This window comes from Gossypium hirsutum, chromosome D01 (genome assembly GCF_007990345.1).
Source record: "Gossypium hirsutum isolate 1008001.06 chromosome D01, Gossypium_hirsutum_v2.1, whole genome shotgun sequence".
Lineage (NCBI taxonomy): Eukaryota > Viridiplantae > Streptophyta > Magnoliopsida > Malvales > Malvaceae > Gossypium > Gossypium hirsutum.
Genome location: NC_053437.1, coordinates 17,383,285 through 17,404,597, shown reverse-complemented (window position 1 = coordinate 17,404,597; position 21,313 = coordinate 17,383,285). Strand labels below are relative to the sequence as shown.

Genomic DNA, 21,313 nt, shown 5'->3' with positions numbered 1-21,313 from the left:
AGTTGTTGATGATGCATATTGAATGTGACTAAGTGTGACTAAGTATGTTGGTTTTAAATGAAAAATCTAAGGTTGAATTATTGATGTATTGGTAGCTTATTTATGCCATGAAATATACATTTGAAGTTATGTTTAAGTATGTGCAAATGAGGGTAACAAATGGTTGGGAAAAATAACCAATTTATCAGCCACACGGGTAGAGACACGGCCGTGTGTCTCAGCCGTGTGGAGGACACGACCTAGCACACGGGCGTGTGACCCTCCAAAACATGAAAATTTTCTTAGTGTTCCAAAGTTTCTGGTTTAGTCCCGAACCACTTCCAATGTATGTTTAGGGCCCCGCAGGCCCTTATAAAGGACGATATGCATATGTATAGATAGTCTTAAACAAAATGAAATTTTATGGCCCATTTTTGTACGGTTACTTGTGTTTAAGACTGGTAATGCCTTGTATTTTGTTCCGGCTCGGACACGGGTAAGGGGTGTTACAGAACCAGCTTTAATCTTACGGGAATCATAATTTTGACGTGTCATAGCGGCATTGTGTGACTCTTCATCAGGACGAGACCTCTGTTTGTCGCATTATTATGACGTTGGGCATTTGCTCGTTGGGACATCGCCCTCTATTTTGGCTTTTGACTCCACCTTGATCGAGACACTCTGATTTGTTGTGTCTTTAAAAGTAGAAGTCCCCTTTTTTTATCGAAACATGGCAAATTTATCAAACGTAACATCTCTGCTAACAATTATTTTGTCAGATTCTAAACACCACAACTTAAAACCTTTTTCTACCGGCAGATATCCCATGAAAATGCATTTAACGACCCTTGATTCGAGCTTTCCTTGGCTAACTTTAGCATAAGCAGGACAACCGAAAATTCTAAGATTAGATTAATTGGGAGGATTACCTGACCATATTTCCTCTAAAACTTTACTATTCAATGCTTTATGAGGAGATCAATTTACCAAATAACTAGTCAGATTTACGACTTCAGCCCAAAATTCCTTCCCTAAGACTGCAGTAGAAAGCATGCATCGAGCCTTTTCCAGTAAGGTTCTGTTCATTCTTTCTGCAACTCCATTCTGCTGCGGAGTTCCAACAACAGTTCAATGTCTTTCAATTCTTTCCTATTTGCAGAAATCATTAAACTTTAAAGAACAGAACTCAAGACCATTGTCCTTTCTCAACCGCTTCACAGATTTTTCGGTTTATTTTTCTAACAATGTCTTCCACTGTTTGAAAATTTCGAAGACTTCATTTTTCTGTTTCAAGAAATAAACCCAAACTTTTTTGGAGTGATCATCAATAAAAGTTAGGAAATATTTATTACCTCCTTTTGAGATGTTAGAAAATGGACCCCCATAAATCGAAATGAATATAATCTAAAGTCCTTTTAGTTTTGTGCATTGCTGAATCAAAATTGACTAGGTTTTTTTTCCCTAAAATGCAATGCTCATTGAAACTTAACCTATAAAATCTAGTGTCTTTGAGAAGACCTCTAGTGCACATCATATCTTTCTCACTCATATAACCTATTCGCATGTGCTAAAATTTGGTTGAATCAAAATCAATGCAGAGAAAGTCACGTCGTGTCGTCGCGACGTCAAGTTGATTCTTGTTGCGACGTGGTGGCGATTTTAGCTTTTCTTTGTTAATCGCAGTCGCACTAGTAATCGTTGACCCTTGCAGAACATATAGGCTGCCCTTTTTTGTCCTCTCATCACAACAAGAATCCCACTAGAAACTTTTAAGCCATGTGACTCAATGACTATCCTACAACGGTTAGAACCCAAAATTCTAAATGAGATAATATTTTTCTTTAAATTAGGAACATACTTGACATCTGATAGTGTTCGAATAATTTCGTTGTGCATCCTAATTTGTACTGTTCCAATTCTGAATTTTTTACATGGAGAGTTATTCCCATCAACATTAGTCCATCTTTAACTGAACTGTACATGGAGAATCATTCCCTATTGGAACACATGTGACAGGAGCACTCTGAATATAAGATCCATTTGAAAGTAATATGAGAGATTTCACTCGTTAACACCAACAAGAAATAATTACCTCTGTCCTCGGCTACACTAACATCATCAATTTCAAATTTCTGCTTATCTTTCTCGTCGTTTTTGGCATCCCTTTTGATTTTATTTTGAAGTTTCCAACATCCTGCCTTGACGTGTCCCACCTTTTTACAATAACCATAATATTTGTCACAATTTTTGGATTTGGACCTTACTTTAGACTTGTTTCGATTTGTCATTCCAGGTTTTTGTCTACCTCTTACAACTAGAATTGAGGCTTGTTGTCTAATTTTTTATTTGGGCCTAACTCATTATCGAGTTTATCCTTACTCAGAAGATTCCCCTTCACATCCTCAAATAAGAGACAATCTCTCTCATAAATCAAAATTTCCCTAAAAGTTTTATAAGAATAGGGCAAATAGCATAACAACAACATAACTTTATCCTCGTCACTAATCTCTACTTCAAGATTCTTTAAGTCATTAAGAAGGGTAACAAACTCTCTAATATGAGTTCTAATGGACTCACCTTCAGTCATTCTGAATGTGTAGAGACGTTGTTTTAATGCTAATCTGTTGGCCAGAGATTTCATCATATATAAGGCTTTTAGTTTCCTCTATAATACAGACATTGTTTTCTCCATCAGAAGCTCCTGTAACACATTATTCATGAGGCATAATTAAGTAGTGGATAGAACCTTTTCATCGAGCACTTCTGATACGAGTCACAAAGGCCCAACCCAAGCTTAAGAAGGTGATGGGCTCAAATCAAGAAAATCAAGATTCACTTTCTTGTTTTCAAGAAAATCAAGAAATCGAATCTTGGCCCAATTTTGCTGTTCGGAGCGATTTCAAGAATCAAGAAAATCAAGATTTCAAATCTTGGAAATCTTGGTCCAAGAAACCGAATCTTGCAGCCAAAGCGCGTTGGATCTCCATTACGAGCGTCAACGACCCAATTTCGGTAGGAGATGGATCACAAGCCCAAATTCTTAAAGGCGAAGCCCAATAAGCAAATTCCCAGCCCAATAAGAAATCTATACATATTTAGTTGAAAATCAGGCCAAAATGTCAAAGGGCCCAATTTGTAAACTTTTTAGTTGTTTACGTTAATTTTTAAGTTTTAGGAATATCACATGTTAAATTTGGCCCAAAACAGCCCAATAGGACGCATGGCCGAATTTTCTTTTGTTTTTTTTTTAATTAAGTTTAAATTTTTTAAGTTTTCTAATTAGATTAGGATTTGTTGGAGGCCTATATAAGCATTGGCTAGCCACCCTTTGTAAACATCTTATTATTATTTTTTTCTATCAAATTTCAGATTTGTTGAGTGCAGAATTTTCTTTGGGGTTTTCTCCAAGAATTCTCTCTTTAGTTTTCTTTAGAAGTTGTTTTAACAATCTTTTGATTGTGGGAGCCATCTTCAACCTTCTTCTTGCCATCGATATTCTTTGGAGGGGAGATTAGAGCCGTTTGAAGAGATTTGTGAAATCTTTCGGGATTTCAAGGATCTTTAGGACTTATCCTTTAATTCTTGTTGTTTTCGATTTCTTTCTTTACTTTTCTTTGCTTATACTTGTGCCGATTTCTCATCTAATATTTTGCTGTTCTTGTTTGTTTTCCAGCATTGATTAAACTCAAGATCTCATCGTTTAAGTTGTTCTTCTATTAGCAGCACCCATTCGAACCCAAAAATCCCCAATTCCTAGGGTTTGGTCGATTGGATTTCTTTCAATTTGAGAATCAATTGATTGCTGGAAATTGGGCATTCTTGGCCGAATCAATTTGTTGACCGATTCGTAATCTTTCTATACTTCCAATTTCGTTTGATTCATCTATTCTATTTCTTTGTTTCTTGCTGCTCATTTAATTGAATTTGGGGATTTAATTTCAGATCTGATTAGTTTAATCTTGTTCTTTGTTTTAATTTTCAGATCTGTTCTTTTAGAGCTTTCGTAGGAGTTTCCCGTGACTTGGCAACTCGATCTTGGTTCGCGTGCATTCCTCTATCAACTCCCCATTTTGGTTGATCCATATCTAGGACTTTTTCCTTGTAACGATCTTTTTCAGACCATTCTAAACTAGTATTGTCATCATCCGAACTTACAACACAAACTGAAATTTGCAATTTTGTCGAACTTCTCAATATTGAACGTTGACGCTGCCATCTCTGTACGAGTTGTTTGTGAAAATGAAACTAGCTTTGATACCAGTTTGTAGGGGATAAACTCGATTAAATAAATAACAAAGTGAATAAAATAATAATCGAAAAGATTGAACACACAAATTTTACGTGGAAAAACTCCTCAAAAGAGAATAAAAAATCACGGGAAAAAGGAGATTTCACTATAATAAATGACAGTACAAAATTTGGAGAGAATTAAAAGAAAACCCAAAGCTCCATAAGAAAAACTCTTTGAAATAAAGAACAAAATTCTCTCAACCTAAATAATTTTTGTTGTGTAAAATCTAGAGTAACTGAGACCTATTTATAGGCTGAAGTTTGTAGCACATATGACTACAACAACTCTAGATTAATTAAAGTTTAACTGGGATAAGAAAAACCAAAATAAACTTTGATCAAAATAAGAGACATTCTCTCACACCAACAAATAGAAAATACATATACAAAAAAAGTATTTATACTTAAAGAATACTAACATGGTTACAACTTAACAAGTGAATGCCTCTAAAATAATAGCAAAATTAACAATAAAACAAGACTTATACAATATTCAAACAATAACAATAAAATAATAACGAAATGGTATCAAAACAATAACATAACAATAACAAAAAAGTAATATAATAACAGTAAACAGCAAATTGTAGCAGACTTTTTTTTTCAAATTTGGGTTGGCTCGAGCCAAAAAAATCTTGCCTGAGGCCTGCCCCATTTTTTTAAACAAATCTTATTTTTTTGTTCAAACTAGACTTGTCCATGGGCCGGGCCGGCCCGACGGCCCGCCCGAATATGGGAGGGTTTGGGTAAAAATATAGGCCCGAAATATGGACTTGGGCAAAATTTTAGGCCCGTTTAAAAAACGGGCCGGGTCTCGGGCAAATTTTTTTAGCCCGGGCCCTGCCCGGCCCGAAAATATATTAAATATGTATTTTTTTTTATTTTTAAAATATAAAAGTTTTTCATTTACATTCATTTCCTTACACTGACAGAGACAAAATCCCTAACCCTATCTATTGTGCTGTGCGGCTGTGACTTCCTCCATTTTTTTTCCATTTCCAAAATCGACAGAGTCTTCCAATACCGATCCACCTCCACCGTCAAGACATCCACCGATCCACCTCCGGTCGGTTTGTTACAGGTACGGGTTTGCTCATCTTCTTCGGTTTCTTCGTTTTCATTCTCTTTATTAAAAACAATTGTTCTTTCAATGAATTTATGCATCAAAACAGCAATAACCTGAAATGCAGACTGAAATCAAGAGTAGATAATGCTAAGTTCCCACTTTCTGCAGATTACCCACTCTTTTACCTCTCAAGATGATTCGCTTAATTTTAGTTACAAAACATACAGGCATGATGTGTTTTGTTTACTTAATTTAACATTCTTACTTCATTTCTAATTGCAGTTTTCTTTCAACTTCTTTCTACTGAAGTTACACACACTTCATTTGGGGCATCCTTTTGCTGAATGTTAACCAATGTTGACTATTCTAGAACTATACCACATCGACATATAAGAATGTTAAATTAGATAAAGCAAGTTTTGAGAAATTAATTACAGATTGAATTCACGTTAGAGGTTAGCTTTTTGGCCTTTTGAATTGCGAATTGGGTTTAGTTTATTCCTTTAAATAGGGTAACATATGCAGATAACATGTGCCAATGCTCTGTTTGTTTCTATCAAATTGCATCATTTCAATATATTTGAAATTTATTTTTATTGTTGCTTAATTTATTATTTTGGTGATGAATTTGAAGCTAAAAAAATGGGTAAAAGTTCGAAGGCAAAAGAGAAGAAAAATAAGTGATTGATGATGTTTACTGAAATGCAAAATGAAAAATCATGTTGCTGTTGATTCGTGGATAGGTCTTGGAAGTTGATTATGTTGTAAACATGTTTTTAGGTATAATTAGCATGCTATAAGATTTTGCATAGCTCTTAAAGATTATGTTTATGGATTATTATAGTGTGCTTGAGTGATTCATCTTGTAGTGCTTTATGTAATTCCTGGGGAATAGTTGGTTAAGTCATGTAATTCTTGAGGAATAGTTATTTCGAACTTTTGGGTTTAATTCAATTATGAAGATTTTTCCATTATGAAGGTCTTATTTTCTGTTTTTAGGTATAATTAGCATGCTATAAGATTTTGCATAGCTCTTAAAGATTATGTTTATGGATTATTATAGTGTGCTTGAGTGATTCATCTTGTAGTGCTTTATGTAATTCCTGGGGAATAGTTGGTTAAGTCATGTAATTCTTGAGGAATAGTTATTTCGAACTTTTGGGTTTAATTCAATTATGAAGATTTTTCCATTATGAAGGTCTTATTTTCTGTTTATTTCTGTCTAAGTTTATAGAAGTGTATAATAAAAGTGTTGTTGAAATATATATATATTCCCTTCCATTTCTGTCTGTTAATCTATAATAAAAGTTTATATGAAATTTGTCAATTAGCTTTCTGTTAATCTATGATTCAATCAAATAATTAAGTGGTAAATGTGCTAGATTTTAATTAGTTTTAATTTTATTAGAAAAACAATTTTAATTTCAATGCAAAACGGGCCGGGCTGGGCCGGGCCGGGCTTGGGCCCATATTTTTTTCCTGGACCGGGCCTGGGAAAAATCTCATGCCCATATTTCGGGCTGGGCCGAGCCCGGGCCTAGAAAACGGGCTGAAATTTTTTATGGGCCCGGCCCGGCCCATGGACACCTCTAGTTCAAACCCTCTCACTTTTTGAATGGGGCTTCAGACTTAGACAGTTGATCCAACCCAAATCTATTTAAAATTCAAAAAATCACAAGAATAATATTTGTAACCAGTTTTTGAATTGTTAATTTTTTTCCGAATGTATTGCTGCTTTTAAACTTATTTCAAAATTAAACCTTTGTAAAAATTTAATATATTATCTTAGGGTCTGTTTGATTGCCAGTAAAATATTTTCCGTAAAATGAATTCGGGAAAATGTTTTACTTTTTTGTAAAATGGTTTACTGGAAAATATTTTCTGGTGTTTGATTGAATCTGTGTAAAATATTTTCAGCTGTTTGGCAGATTTCCTGGAAATGTTTTTCGAAAAAATTGTTTTTACATATATTGATATATATTAATAAATTTTTATATTTTAAATTATTTTTACATATATTGCAATGATTTATTTATAATAATACTCAATTATTAAGCTACAATATTAATCGTTATAAATTGAAAAAATTAATATCAAATAAATTATTTGTAATTGTGTTAAAAAAATAAGTATTGAATAATTAAAAAAACAAGTTACTGGAAAATCGATAAACAGAAGTAATTTTCTACCGGAAATGAAGGAATGAATGAAGGAGGCGATAGAGAGGAGAGCACAGAAAATGTCTTACGGAAATTGAAAGGGTAAGACATTTTCCCTAAAATGTAACCCATTTTCCCTTGTTTTGGAGTTCATTTTCCAAATGGAAAATGTTTTCCGCCAATCAAACGCTGGAAAAGTTGGAAATGATTTTCCGAAAAATCAATTCATTCAATCAAACAAACCTTTAATTTAACAACTTCATTATTTCCTTTAGAAATATTGATTACAATTTGATTAAAGTTGAGACTTTAATAATAATTTAGATTTTTAGGAGTTTAATCATACGATAGATATTGAAAAAATTATATAAAATTATTAATTATATTTTTTATTAATAAATACAATTAATAATCTCATTTACAAAGTAGAGATAACAAACTAATACATATACAAATCCTTCAACATAAGTCAGTTAGCCCTTCATCGTACCACAAAGTGGATTTTGTATTTCTATAAACGAATTTTGCCTTTTTTTTGTTGTTAAAAGTAATGTTAATATCATCAAAATATCTTTTCTTGATTAATTATTTTAGTTATAATTCTGGAAAAAATATATATATATTTGAATATTAAAAAATTAATTAAATTAATTTTAAAAAATACTAAAATTTTTTATTTTCCAAATTTAAAATACGTTAATATTTAAATTTGAATTTTGAAAATAAGTAGTTACATTATTTTAAAAATACTGTAAAAAACCCATATTTAATTTCAATATAATTTTAAAATTTAAATGTAACCGATTCATTCTCCACTTATGGGCTTGTTTCCTATAGAAAATCCATTACATTTTTTGTTCTCTTTTTGTTAAGCCCAACCCCCAAGCAACTTAACAAGTTAACCCTAGGATCAACCATCTCTATATATTTGGTAGATAGGTAAGCCAGTCACCGACAAGATCGCCGCTGCCGATTTATTGATTTCCTATTTGTTCTTTCGACACTCCATTTAGGTTACTTCTTCATTTCTGCGAAAGCGATTCAGTTTGAAAAAAAATAAGTAAAGAAATCAGATGATGAGATTGGATGAAAATTTCTCACGACGGTCGTCTGAGAGACACCTTAAAAGTCTCTGATTGATGCATCAATCCAATGTTTCTGATGGTTTCAGGTTTCGTTTCCATCCTTTTTCTTTCACGAAATTTGTGGTAAAAAGAAAGAAAGTCTCATTTTTATGAGACTGGAATTTTCTCTTCTTCTTTTTTTTTCATTTATTTGGCACGATGAGGATATTTTCAACATAAAGATTGAGATATTATTTATCTTTGAAATTCTAAAAATTTTGAAGTCCTTTTCATTCTGAGTGCCTTTCACTTAACACTATTTACAAATCTAGATTTGTTCTATTTTTCATTTAAATGTAAGAAAATATGAACCATAATTAGACTACAAGGTTATTGAGGAAGCAAATAAAAGTAGTAAATGTATTGATTCGTTGAAGATTGTCAGTTTGAAATACTGGCCGTAAACGAAATCACTTACTGAAAATTGATTACTTTCTCATGGCATTAGTTCCCAAAGTAAAAGCAAATCGTATTCTCAATTAATTATTGATTTTAATTTAAGAAAATTGTAGTTTATATAAGGTAATCATATATATATAAAGTATTTAAATAATTTGTTATGATAATTAAATTTGAAGGAAAATATTATTTTATTACTAAATTTTTGTTATGATTTTAGTGGTTGATTTGAAATTTTTTGTATAACATTTGTTGATTTATTTGCAATATATATATTTTTTATTTTTAATGATGTATTTAATTTGTTGATTTATGTACCATGTTTTAGTATCCATATCCAATTGGTTTGAGAATTTTTTTTCCTTTTTCCTTTAATTTATTTTTAAAAATATTTTTTACAGGTTATTATTAATTATTTACATTTAATGATTTTAACCATTTTAAATGTTTTTTTAATAATGTTTTACAATTTTTAATAATTATACAAGTTTTAGTAGTTTTTAATTATTTTTACAATTTTTAATTCTTTTCAAATTTTATTAATTTTTGTATAATTTAATTTTTTTTATATTTTTAAAAATATTTTAGTTTAGTTAATATTTGGTCAATGACCCCGTCATCGGTCAATGGCCACATCAGCGATCATAAAGAACATATGGTATGTTTTAATTGGTTTGATTTTTTTAACATTGTCAATGGTGAGGGCCTAAAAGTGTAATAAAGTTATAATTCAGTATCAAAATAGGATAAAGAAAAAGCTTAAGTATCAATATAAAAAATTGGCAATAGTTTAAGGGCCAAATAGTAAATAAAACTAAATTATGTGAAACATATCGGATAAATGTATGATTTGAAAGAATGTTATCTTCATTTTTTAAATTGAAGGAAGGTTTAAGATAAGTTAGCAATTAATTAAATTTACTTGTAAATTTGAGTCATACATAAAGAGAATTTTTTTAGTTGATCAGGTCAATTCATTCACCAACTTGATCATGACTACCCATTAGACTAATTTTTAAGAATAAGTTTGGTTGGAAAGAATGAAATAGAGCTTTAACGGAATAGAATTGTAATTAGTAATTCAGTTGTTTAGTTGTATGGAAAAAATGTTGTAATAGCATAAGAAAAAAAAATTTAATTATCAAAATAACGTTAGTAGAATTTTTGTAGATAGATGATTAATGTTATTAAATTTTAATAGAATTATTATTAAATATAATTTAATAAAAATAAATAATTTAATCATATTTTAATATAATTATTATTCAATACAATATAATAAAAATAAAAATTTATATTTTAATCTATAGCTGAAGGATGTGTTTTTGACATTTTGTAAGGAGAATCTATGCAGACCAGTCCCCCGATAAATGCTACCCTCTCATCCCACACACACTTACCTTTTGTCGTGGGTGATTTCAACTATCAAATTTGACACAATTTCTTTTCACAAATCTACTACATCATCTCACTACATGTCTAATATGAAAGACAAAATATAATCTCATGGAATCATAGTTACCAAAATTACAAATATTGATCCAAAAACAATAATTATTCTCATTTATATATATAATACCAAATATCTATACACCATACAAACTCAACAGTTACATTTAAACATCTATACACCAAATATCCAACTAGTATGCTAGCAATGTCTAACCCTATATACATGTTTGTAATGATTTCATGATCATACTAAAACTTCTCAAAGTGAATTAGTAACAAAACTAGAAAAGAAATGTCATATTCATTTTTAAACAAACACCGTCAAATCCCAAACTTCACTTGTAATCTCCTCTACAATGACATTTCCAATTACTATCCCCATATCCCTCTTTTGGGATTCAAAACCATTCTTCTATTCTTAGGTTGAATTAATTATATCCAGCTCTAACAATTGCTTAATGTCGGATTCATCTCCATATCGTTTCCCTTTCCCTTCATATTTTCACATCTAACATCTCTTCACCAGATCCTTTAAATCTTTTCCCTTTCTGTTCCTTCTCATGGTTATTTTCCACCAACTCCCTAACACAATCAAAGAGAAGCTGCTTTGTTTGTTGCAAAACCCTCTTTGACATGACGATAGTCGGGAAAAAGTAGACCAGCAAGGCACTTTAAGTTGTTTGAATCCTACACAACTCGATTTTTCTAGTCTGTGTTGAAGAAGTAAATTCAATAGCCAAGCTGACAATATTGAGTCCTTTATTAGCTTAGACCAGAACAACCTTTTGTCAGAAACTTGTTGTCTTGCTGCTTTTTAACTTCAGGGGAATTAGTAATGAATTCTAATCAGAAGGGAAAGTAATTATGAAAGCTTATATCAACTTTAAATATACTAACAATTATCGAGCGGGCAACTACTTGTTGAAGTAGATACTTGTTCTTCAATGCATCTCCATTCAAACTTTGTATTTACAACAGCTTGTTTAGCTATGTGAGTTTCAACTAGAATTGTAACAGTCCGGTTTCGACCCTAATCAGAATAGTGGTTTCGAGACCACAAATCTGAGCCAGAAAAATATTTAAACATTATTATCTGTGTTTATGCTGTGCGAATTTATATCCATGAAATTTTTGTGTTTTAATTTTGTCGTTTGAGTGCCGATTTAATAAAAAAGCTTAATCGCGTAAGATGAAAAAGTTGATAGTTAAATATGTAAGGGTCGAATTGTTGTTGTCTTTATAGCATGAGGTATTTATGATGCAATTAGATCATTTAATTTATGCATGGACACTTTTGGACATGAGTTAGTGGAAATGGAATAAAATTATAAAGGTTAAAAATGGAAATGAATAATTATATGATAATTAAATAAAACAAAAGCATAAATTAAAGCCATTATCATCTTTGTTGGTCGAATATATCAAAGAAAGAAAATCATCCATGGCTTTTTAGGTTTCGGCTACTATCAAGCTTAATTCAAGGTTCGTTTTTGCTCGGTTTTTGATAATTTTTACGTTTTTGAGATCGTTGCTTTGAAATCTACAAAGCCTATGTTGTAATTTTTGAATTTGATGAATATTTTGAGTTTTTCCACTGATGAGTTTATGAGTTTTTTTATGTTAGTTGATGAATTATGAAAGATATGTTTTGGATTAATATGTTTTGTATTGGAATTTTTGATGAATTTGAGTAATTAGGGCTAAATTGTAAAAATAATAAATTGAGGGACTAAAATGTGAAATAAATGAAATGTATGGACTTGTATGAGCATGGGTAACATTCGACCTAAGCATGATGTGTGCAAATTTTACATGTTTTGTGTTTTGTGCAATTTGGACTAAATTGTAAAATGTGTTCAATGTCAAGGGCAAAATGGTAATTTTCCCATTTATGTGTTTTTGGATTAAATTGAATGGAATTATGTTTGAATGAGTTTAATTTGAATATGTTTAGATCAAGAACTAAAGAAATCAGATTTGGGTCGGGGGAAAACAAAAATAATCGAATAGTCATTTATTTCCGTCCGTCGATATTCGAGGTAAGTTTATAAGCAAATAAATGCTATTAATTTTGAATATATGTGAACTTTATATGTTGAATTGAATTTTATGAATATATAAAAGTGTTGGTCGAATGTTTGTAAGCATTGGGAGCTATGTTTACGAGGTTGATTCGATCGAGTTACGATGTTCGAAAGTCTCGTACGAACCTTAGGAATAGGTAGGATACATATGTCATGAGATAAGATTACGTTATGTGTTATCGTGTAAGACCACATCTGGGACATTGTGTAACATCCCGGTTTTGACTCTAATCGGAACAGTGGTTTCGGGACCACAAACACGAGTCTGAAAAATATTTTAATATTATTTTTCGTGTTTATTATATATAAATTTTATGTTGTGAAAATTTCATGAATTAATTTTGTTGTTTGTGTGTTAAATTTGACAAAAGTATCTAATTGCATAAAATGTGAAATTTGCTTATTAAAGTGTAAAGTGTTTATTTGATTGTGGCTTTTTAATATGAGGTCCTTAAAGGATAGTGGATGGTAATGGTCAAAAGTGATCTTAATTTATATGTTTTGTTTGTTTATTTTTTAAAGGTTATTTTAGTAAAAGGTTAATAAATTATTATATGTTAAAATTTAACTAAAAGAAAGCCATAGTTATTCTTGTAATTGCCGAAATTCAAAGACAAAGAAATAGAAAAGCCTAGGTACTTTTGGTCACTTGGAAGCTCAGATTCAAGTAATGTTTTGTTTGTTTTTTTTATAATTTTTACGTTTTTGAGATCGTTGCTTCGTGTTCTTCAAAACCCATATCTTAATTTTGTGAATTGTGAATAATTTTGAAATGTGTCATTGATGAATGCTTGAGCTTATGATGCTAGTAGGTGAAATATGAAATATAATTGTTAGATTAACATGTATTGTTTTGAATTTTTGATGAAATTGAGTAATTAGGGTTAAATTGTGAAAATAAATTTTTCAAGGGACTAAAATGCTAAATAAATGAAAAATATTAGAGGCAAAATTGTAATTTTCCCATTTATGTATTTTTAGGCTAAATTGAATAGAATGATGTTTAAATAAGCTTAATTTGAATATGTTTAGATCAAGAACCAAAGAAAGCGGAATTAGATCGGGGAAAGTCTAAAGTGGTAGAATAGTCGATTCCGTCCGTTCGTTTTCGTCCGAGGTAAGTCTATAGGCAAATAAACACTATTAATTTTGATTGTATGTAAACTAAATATGCTGATTTGAATTCTATGAATTTATAATTGTGATATCCTAATATGATTATGCATAGAAATATTATATTCTAATTTGATTCGATCAAATTAGGACGTCTGAAAGTCCTGTACGAACCAAAGGAAATTTGATAGGTGTTTTCGAGTAAGACCCTGTGTGGGACAGTGGCATCGATTTGTAATTACGAATAAGACCCTGCATGGGACAGTGGCATCGTTACATAATTGCATGTAAGACCACGTATGGGACGTTGGCATTGTACGATAAATATGATTATTCGAGCATCCTAATTAGTTCCGATTGGTTCATCGGACATTTTTTTTAGTTGTAGTGGAATGTGAAATTGAGCTAAAAGGGTTAGGTAAGTGTGAAATTCATTGTTAATGAAAATAAGGTAAGCTTAGTATTTGAAATGGTGATATAAATTATATTTGGTATATAGAGAATAATATGTATTTATATAAGCGCTCATATTTAGCCAAATGATGTATTTTTGATATAGAAAGTGAGAGTTTTGTGTGTTTATGTGAATATGTGTATTCTGCCAAGTGATTTTTAATTGCTAATATATTTTTGTGATACTATATGAATTCGCTACTATGCTAAATGTATATGTAATTAAGAGTTTCTTGATGCGTCTTAGCTAAATTATATTATAAATGTCATTTAAATTATTTAATTGCTTATGACTTATTAAGCTGTAAAAGCTTAATGTATGTAAGTTTGTTCTTTGTTTTATAGATTTTGAAAGTTTGTTACGAGCTCAGGGATTGTTAAGGAAGTCCGTCACACTATCGACTTCTATCTCGGTATTTTGAAAGTTCTAAAATTTGAACATATGGCATGTATAGGCTAGTACTTGTCTTGGTTGATTTTGAAATTGTAAATATAAAGCCATGTGAAAATGGCTAGAAATGATGTTTATGTTTTCTTTATGTTTGGTCATGGTATATGTTCATGTTGCAAAAATTATGCTTCATGATATATATATATTTGTGGTATGATTTACAAATGTGGATTGTTATGATTCGATTCGTGTCAAATTTTGATGTATAAATGCTGCCTAATTTGGTGTCTATATGTAGTCCAATTTTGGTGTAAAAATGCTGTCCAATTTAATATATATATATGCTGCCCAAATTGATGTATAAATGTTGTCCAATTTTGATGTATAAATGCTACCTAATTTGGTGTCTATATGCAGTCCAATTTTGGTGTAAAAATGTTGTCCAATTTGATATATATATGCTGCCCAAATTGATGTATAAATGCTGTCCAATTTTAGTGTATAAATGCGATTCAATTTTGATGTATAAATGCTGCCTAATTTGGTGTCTATATGCAGTCCAATTTTGGTGTAAAAATGTTGTCCACTTTGATATATATATATGCTGCCCAAATTGGTGTATAAATGCTGTCCAATTTTGGTGTATAAATGTTGTCTAATTTGGTGTATATATGCTGTCCAATTTTGATGTATAAATGCTGTCCAATTTTGATGTATAAATGTTGTCCAATTTGGTGTATATATGCTGTCCAATTTTGGTGTAAAAATGTTGTCCAATTTGGTTTATATATATGCTGCCCAACCTATGTTGTAATATGTAGTATAGTTAGTAAATTGAAATGAAATAAATGTGTACAAATAGATGTTTTGATATATACTTGGTTTATGATATATAATCATATATGCTTGGAAATGTTTTAAGAATTTGAATGATATCAAATTTGATTAGATAAATAATAAAGATATGGTTGAATTTTGAAACATGGTTGGTACATGTAATTTGATTAATGATGCATGTTTGATTTTAATTGGTTGTATGCTAATATATATTTATATGTATATGAGATGACTTATCGAGTGAGTGAATGAATGCTATTTGAATGTAATTAAAATAATAATATATATATGAAATGAAATTTCGTGATTGAGTTAGTCTAATTTATAAGTAAATTATAAAATGAAAGAGAATTCTGAGTTGGATTTTAATTGGTAATGTCTCCTAACTCTAATCCGACGGTGGACAGGGGTTCGGGGGTGTTACATTTGATTGGTATCAGAGCTACGGTTTAGTTGATTCTCGGACTAACGTAACGTGTTTGAGTCTAGCTATACATGCCATATATTTTATAATGCTATAGTGTGATGATTCTTGACTTTGAAATGTGTTTTTATATAGTAAATTGATCCTGATCCCGATCGAGCTGTAGCGGATGATGTCGAGAGTATAGCGCCTACTCCCGTGCAAGGGACAACACCGGTTGATTCTTGGCCGACTTCGAGTATCCAAGAGGGTGAAGCTAAACAAGCCTTTTACCAAATTATGAACGATTGATTTACTTAGTATATCCGAACAAATTCGGCTGCACAACAACCTCCACCCCTGACTAATCCACCTCAGATAATTGATCCGATGAGATTACATAAACCCCATGTAGATAAAATTAGAAAATACGGGGCTACAGAGTTTAAAGCCACAGTCGATGATGATGCTGAGTGGGCTGAATTTTGGCTCGACAATACTATCCGTGTGTTTGATGAATTATCCTGTACACCTAATGAGTGTATAAAATATGTTGTATCATTGCTACGAGACGCTGCATATCACTGGTGGAATACACTGGTTTCGGTTGTTCCGAAAGAGTGAGTTACTTGGGAATTCTTTCAAACCGAGTTTCGTAAGAAATATATAAACCAGAGATTTATCGACCAGAAATGTAAAGAATTCCTCGAGTTGAAACAGGGTCGTATGATCGTCACAGAAAATTAGCGGGAGTTCGTGAGACTTAGCCGTTATGCTCGAGAGTGCGTTTCGACTGAAGCAATTATGTGTAAAAGATTCGAAGATGGGCTAAACGAAGATATTAAACTGCTTGCGGGCATACTTGAAATTAAAGAATTCGTAGTACTTGTTGAACGAGCTTGCAAAGCCGAAGAGCTCGGGAAAGAGAAAAGAAAAGCTGATTTCGAAGCTAGAGATTTTCGCAAGAGATCATCGAGTAAGACCTTTCAGTTAGCATCGAAGAAATTTGGGGATGATTCTAGTCGATCTAAGGCTACTACGGGCTTCTCCAGACGTGATCGAGACCGACCTCCAGTGAGTTCACGAGCTACTTCTATTGCTAGTGTTGACAATGTTCAGCTAAATAGGCCTGAGTGCAGGCAGTGTGGTAAACGACATCCCGGAGACTGTAAACCACGTTACCGGTCTTGTTTCAAATGTGGATCGATGTATCATTTCATCCGCAAGTGTCCGATGTTAGCCGAGCAGAATACAATACAGAGTGCGAGATAGAGTAGTGTGCCAGGGCGAGGTAGACCACCCAGACATACGAGTAATGTGAGTGGCTGTCAGAGAGGGACTACAGATACAGTAGTCAGATCTGAGGCACGTGCACCTGCCAGAGCCTATGCTATACGCGCACGAGAGGAGGCTTCATCTCCAGATGTTATTACTGGTACATTTACTCTCTATGATACTAGTGTAATTGCATTGATTGATCCCGGGTCGACTCATTCATATGTATGCAAAACTTTAGTATTCAATAAGACTCTACCTATTGAGTCTACTGAGTTTGTGATTAGAGTATCGAACCCCTTTGGCCGTTGTGTTATGGTTGACAAAGTTTGTAAGAATTGTTCGTTGATGATTCGAGATTCATGTTTTTCGGCTGATTTGATGCTATTACCATTCGACGAGTTTGATATAATTCTGGGTATGGATTGGTTAACCCTACACGATGCTGTTGTAAACTGTAAATGAAAGACTATTGATTTGCGGTGTCAGAATGATGAGGTTATTCGAATTGAATCTAACGATCTAAATGGATTACCGACAGTGATATCCTCGATGTTAGCTCAAAAGTATGTGAGAAAGAGTTGCGAAGCTTACTTTGCATATGTACTTGATAGTAAAGTGACCGAAAAGAAGATTGAATTTGTACCAGTTGTGTGCGATTATGCAGATGTGTTTCCTGAAGAATTATCGGGTTTGCCACTGATTAGAGAGGTAGAATTTGGGATTGATTTAGTACCGGAGACGACTTCAATTTCGATAGATCCGTACAGAATGGCACCGACCGAATTAAAAGAATTGAAAGCTCAGTTACGAGAGTTGACAGATAAGGGTTTTGAGCGACCGAGTTTCTCGCCTTGGGGAGCACCAGTTCTGTTTGTGAAAAAGAAAGATGGAACTATGAGAATGTGCATCAACTATTGACAACTCAATAAGATGACCATAAAGAATAAATATCTGTTGCCATGGATTGACAACCTGTTTGATCAGTTGAAATGGGCTTCAGTGTTTTCGATGATAGATTTGAGATCCGGCTACTATCAGTTGTGAGTTAAAGACTCTGATGTACCAAAAACTGCTTTTTGAATGAGGTACGGACACTATGAGTTTCTGGTTATGCCTTTCGAACTTACTAATGCACCTGCCATTTTTATGGATTTGATGAACCGGATTTTCAGACAGTATTTGGATCGGTTTGTTGTTGTAGTAATAGATGATATTTTGATTTACTCTCGTGATGAAACCAAACATTTGCGACTTGTGTTACAGACTTTGTGAGATAAACAATTGTATGCAAAGTTTAGTAAATGTGAGTTTTGGTTATGTGAAGTTAGCTTTCTAAGGCATGTGGTGTCAGCATCAGGTATTCGGAGAAACCTCTGAAAAACGTTTCAGAAGTTCAAAATTTTCTGGGACTTGCTGGTTATTATAGACGGTTCATGAAAGGGTTGTCTAGGATTGCGACCCCGATAACGAAGGTATTACAGAAAGATCTTAAGTTCGAGTGGTCAAAAAAGTGCCAAAAAATTTTGATAAGTTGAAAACCTTATTGACCGAAGCTCCAGTGCTAGTCCAACCATAATTGGGTAAGGAGTTCATTATTTATAGTGATGCATCTTTAAGTGGTTTGGGTTGTGTTTTGATGCAGGAAGGCAAAGTTATAGCCTATGCCTCGAGACAGCTAAAACCGCACGAAAAGAACTAGCTGACGCACGATTTGGAATTGGCAGCTATTGTGTTTACATTGAAAATATGGCGTCACTATCTGTTCGGCAAAAAATGTCATTGACTATCATCCGGGAAGGGATAATGTTGTTACTGATGCTTTAAGCCGAAAATCATTGTTTGCTTTACGTGCAATGAATGCACATATGGCTATGAAAGATGATGGTGTGATAATAGCCGAGTTAAAAGCAATACCATTATTTATTCAACAAATTTGCGAAGCTCATAAAGTTGATAATAATTTGATAGCAAATAAGGCTCAATGTGATTCGATTGTCGATTCAGAATTTTGAATTGATGCTGAAGGATATCTGAGATTCAGAAATCGAATGTGTTCTGAGAAATTCAGAGTTAATACAAATGATTTTGAATGAAGCTCATAACAGTCGATTATCTGTTCATCCGGGTAGTATGAAAATGTGTAATGATTTGAAACATCTTTACTGGTGGCCTAGTATGAAACGAGACATCTCTGACTTTGTTTTGAAATGTTTAATCTGTCAGCAAGTTAAAGCCAAACATCAAGTGCCGTCTGGGTTACTTCAGCCGATTATGATACCCGAGTGGAAATGGGACAGGGTTACGATGGATTTTGTATCGGGTTTGCCTTTGTCACCGAGTAAGAAAAATGCAATCTGGGTTATTGTGGATAGATTGACTAAATTGGCTCATTTTATTCCGATTCACTCAGATTACTTGCTTTATAAACTTGTTGAATTGTATATTTCTCAGATTGTAAGATTGCACGAAGTGCCGATCTCTATTATTTCGGATACAGATCCGAGGTTCACATCTCAATTTTGGAAGAAACTGTAAGATGCATCAGGTACGAAATTACATTTCAGCACTACTTTCCATCCACAGACAGATGGACAATCCAAACGAATTATTCAGATACTCGAAGATATGTTGAGATGTTGTATCCTCGAGTCTGAAGGTACCTGGGAACGATACTTGCCTCTGATTGAATTTGCATATAATAATAGCTTCCAATCTAGTATCAAAATGGCACCTTACGAGGTTTTGTACAGTCGTAAATGTCGCACACCATTGTATTGGACCGAGCTCAGTAAAAATAAGATACACGGGGTCGATTTGATTAAAGAGACTGAACAAAAAGTGAAATTGATTCGGGATAGTTTGAAATCAGCATCGGATCGTCAGAAATCATATGCGGACTTGAAAAGAAAGGATATAGAATTTCAGATCGGGGACAAAGTGTTTTTTGAAAGTCTCACCGTGGAAGAAAAATACTCAGATTTGGTCGCAAAGGTAAATTAAGTCTGAGATTCATTAGACCGTAAGAGATTATAGAGCGTATCGGGCCAGTTGCTTATAAATTATTGTTTCCATCTGAGTTAGAAAAGATTCACAATGTATTCCATGTTTCGATGCTTCGTAAGTACAGATCTGATCTTTCGCATGTGATTATTCCGACTGAGATTGAATTTAACTCTGATATGTCATATGAAGAAGAACCGATTAGCATTCTGGCTCGTGAGATCAAAGAATTACGAAGTAAGAAAATTCTGTTAGTCAAAGTATTGTGGCATAAACACGGAGTTGAAGAAGCAACTTGGGAGTCAGAAGATATAATGAAAGAGCGTTATCCAAACCTATTCACCGGTAAGATTTTCAGGGACGAAAATTCCTAAGGGGGGAGAGTTGTAACATCCCGGTTTTGACTCTAATCAGAACAGTGGTTTCGGGACCACAAATCTGAGTTTGAAAAATATTTTAATATTATTTTTCGTGTTTGTCATATATAAATTTGATGTTGTGAAAATTTCGTGAATTAATTTTGTTGTTTGTGTGTTAAATTTGACAAAAGTATCTAATTGCATAAAATGTGAAATTTGCTTATTAAAGTGTAAAGTGTCAATTTGATAGTGGCTTTTTAATATGAGGTCCTTAAAGGATAGTGGACGGGAATGGTCAAAAGTGACCTTAATTTATATGTTTTGTTTGTTTATTTTTTAAAGGTTATTTTAGTAAAAGGTTAATAAATTATTATATGTTAAAATTTAACTAAAAGAAAGCCATAGTTATTCTTGTAATTGTCAAAATTCAAAGACAAAGATAGTTATTCTTGTAATTGTCAAAATTCAAAGACAAAGAAATAGAAAAGCCTAGGTACATTCGATCACTTGGAAGCTCAAATTCAAGGTATGTTTTGTTTGTTTTTTTGATAATTTTTACGTTTTTGAGATCGTTGCTTCGTGTTCTTCGAAACCCATATCTTAATTTTGTGAATTGTGGATAATTTTGAAATGTGTCATTGATGAATACTTGAGCTTTATGATGCTAGTAGGTGAAATATGAAATATAATTGTTAGATTAACATGTATTGTTTTGAATATTTGATGAAATTGAGTAATTAGGGTTAAATTGTGAAAATAATTTTTTCAAGGGACTAAAATGTTAAATAAATGAAAAATATGGACTTGTATGGACACTAAGAATATTTGGCCATTAGGAGTGTAGTTAAAATTTGAGTATTTTGTGTTTTGAGCAAAAAGGATTAAATTGTAAAAAGTGTGAAATATTAGGGGCAAAATTGTAATTT

The 21,313-nt window shown here is 32.4% G+C and overlaps 2 long non-coding RNA genes and 1 other non-coding gene across 3 annotated transcripts; all 3 read left to right on the top strand.

Moving 5' to 3' along the window:
* The first annotated feature begins 5,189 nt into the window (after positions 1-5,189).
* LOC121213887 (uncharacterized) lies at positions 5,190-6,525 on the top strand. Its single transcript, XR_005909399.1, has 2 exons — positions 5,190-6,115; positions 6,335-6,525. It is a non-coding gene; the product is annotated as an uncharacterized lncRNA (long non-coding RNA).
* Positions 6,526-8,383: 1,858 nt separating this feature from the next.
* Positions 8,384-14,523, top strand: LOC107944321 (uncharacterized). Its single transcript, XR_005909398.1, has 4 exons — positions 8,384-8,665; positions 12,424-12,508; positions 13,586-13,670; positions 14,465-14,523. It is a non-coding gene; the product is annotated as an uncharacterized lncRNA (long non-coding RNA).
* LOC121214346 (small nucleolar RNA Z161/Z228) lies at positions 8,561-8,661 on the top strand. The gene has a single exon (XR_005909929.1). It is a non-coding gene; the product is annotated as a small nucleolar RNA Z161/Z228 (small nucleolar RNA).
* Positions 14,524-21,313: the final 6,790 nt, after the last annotated feature.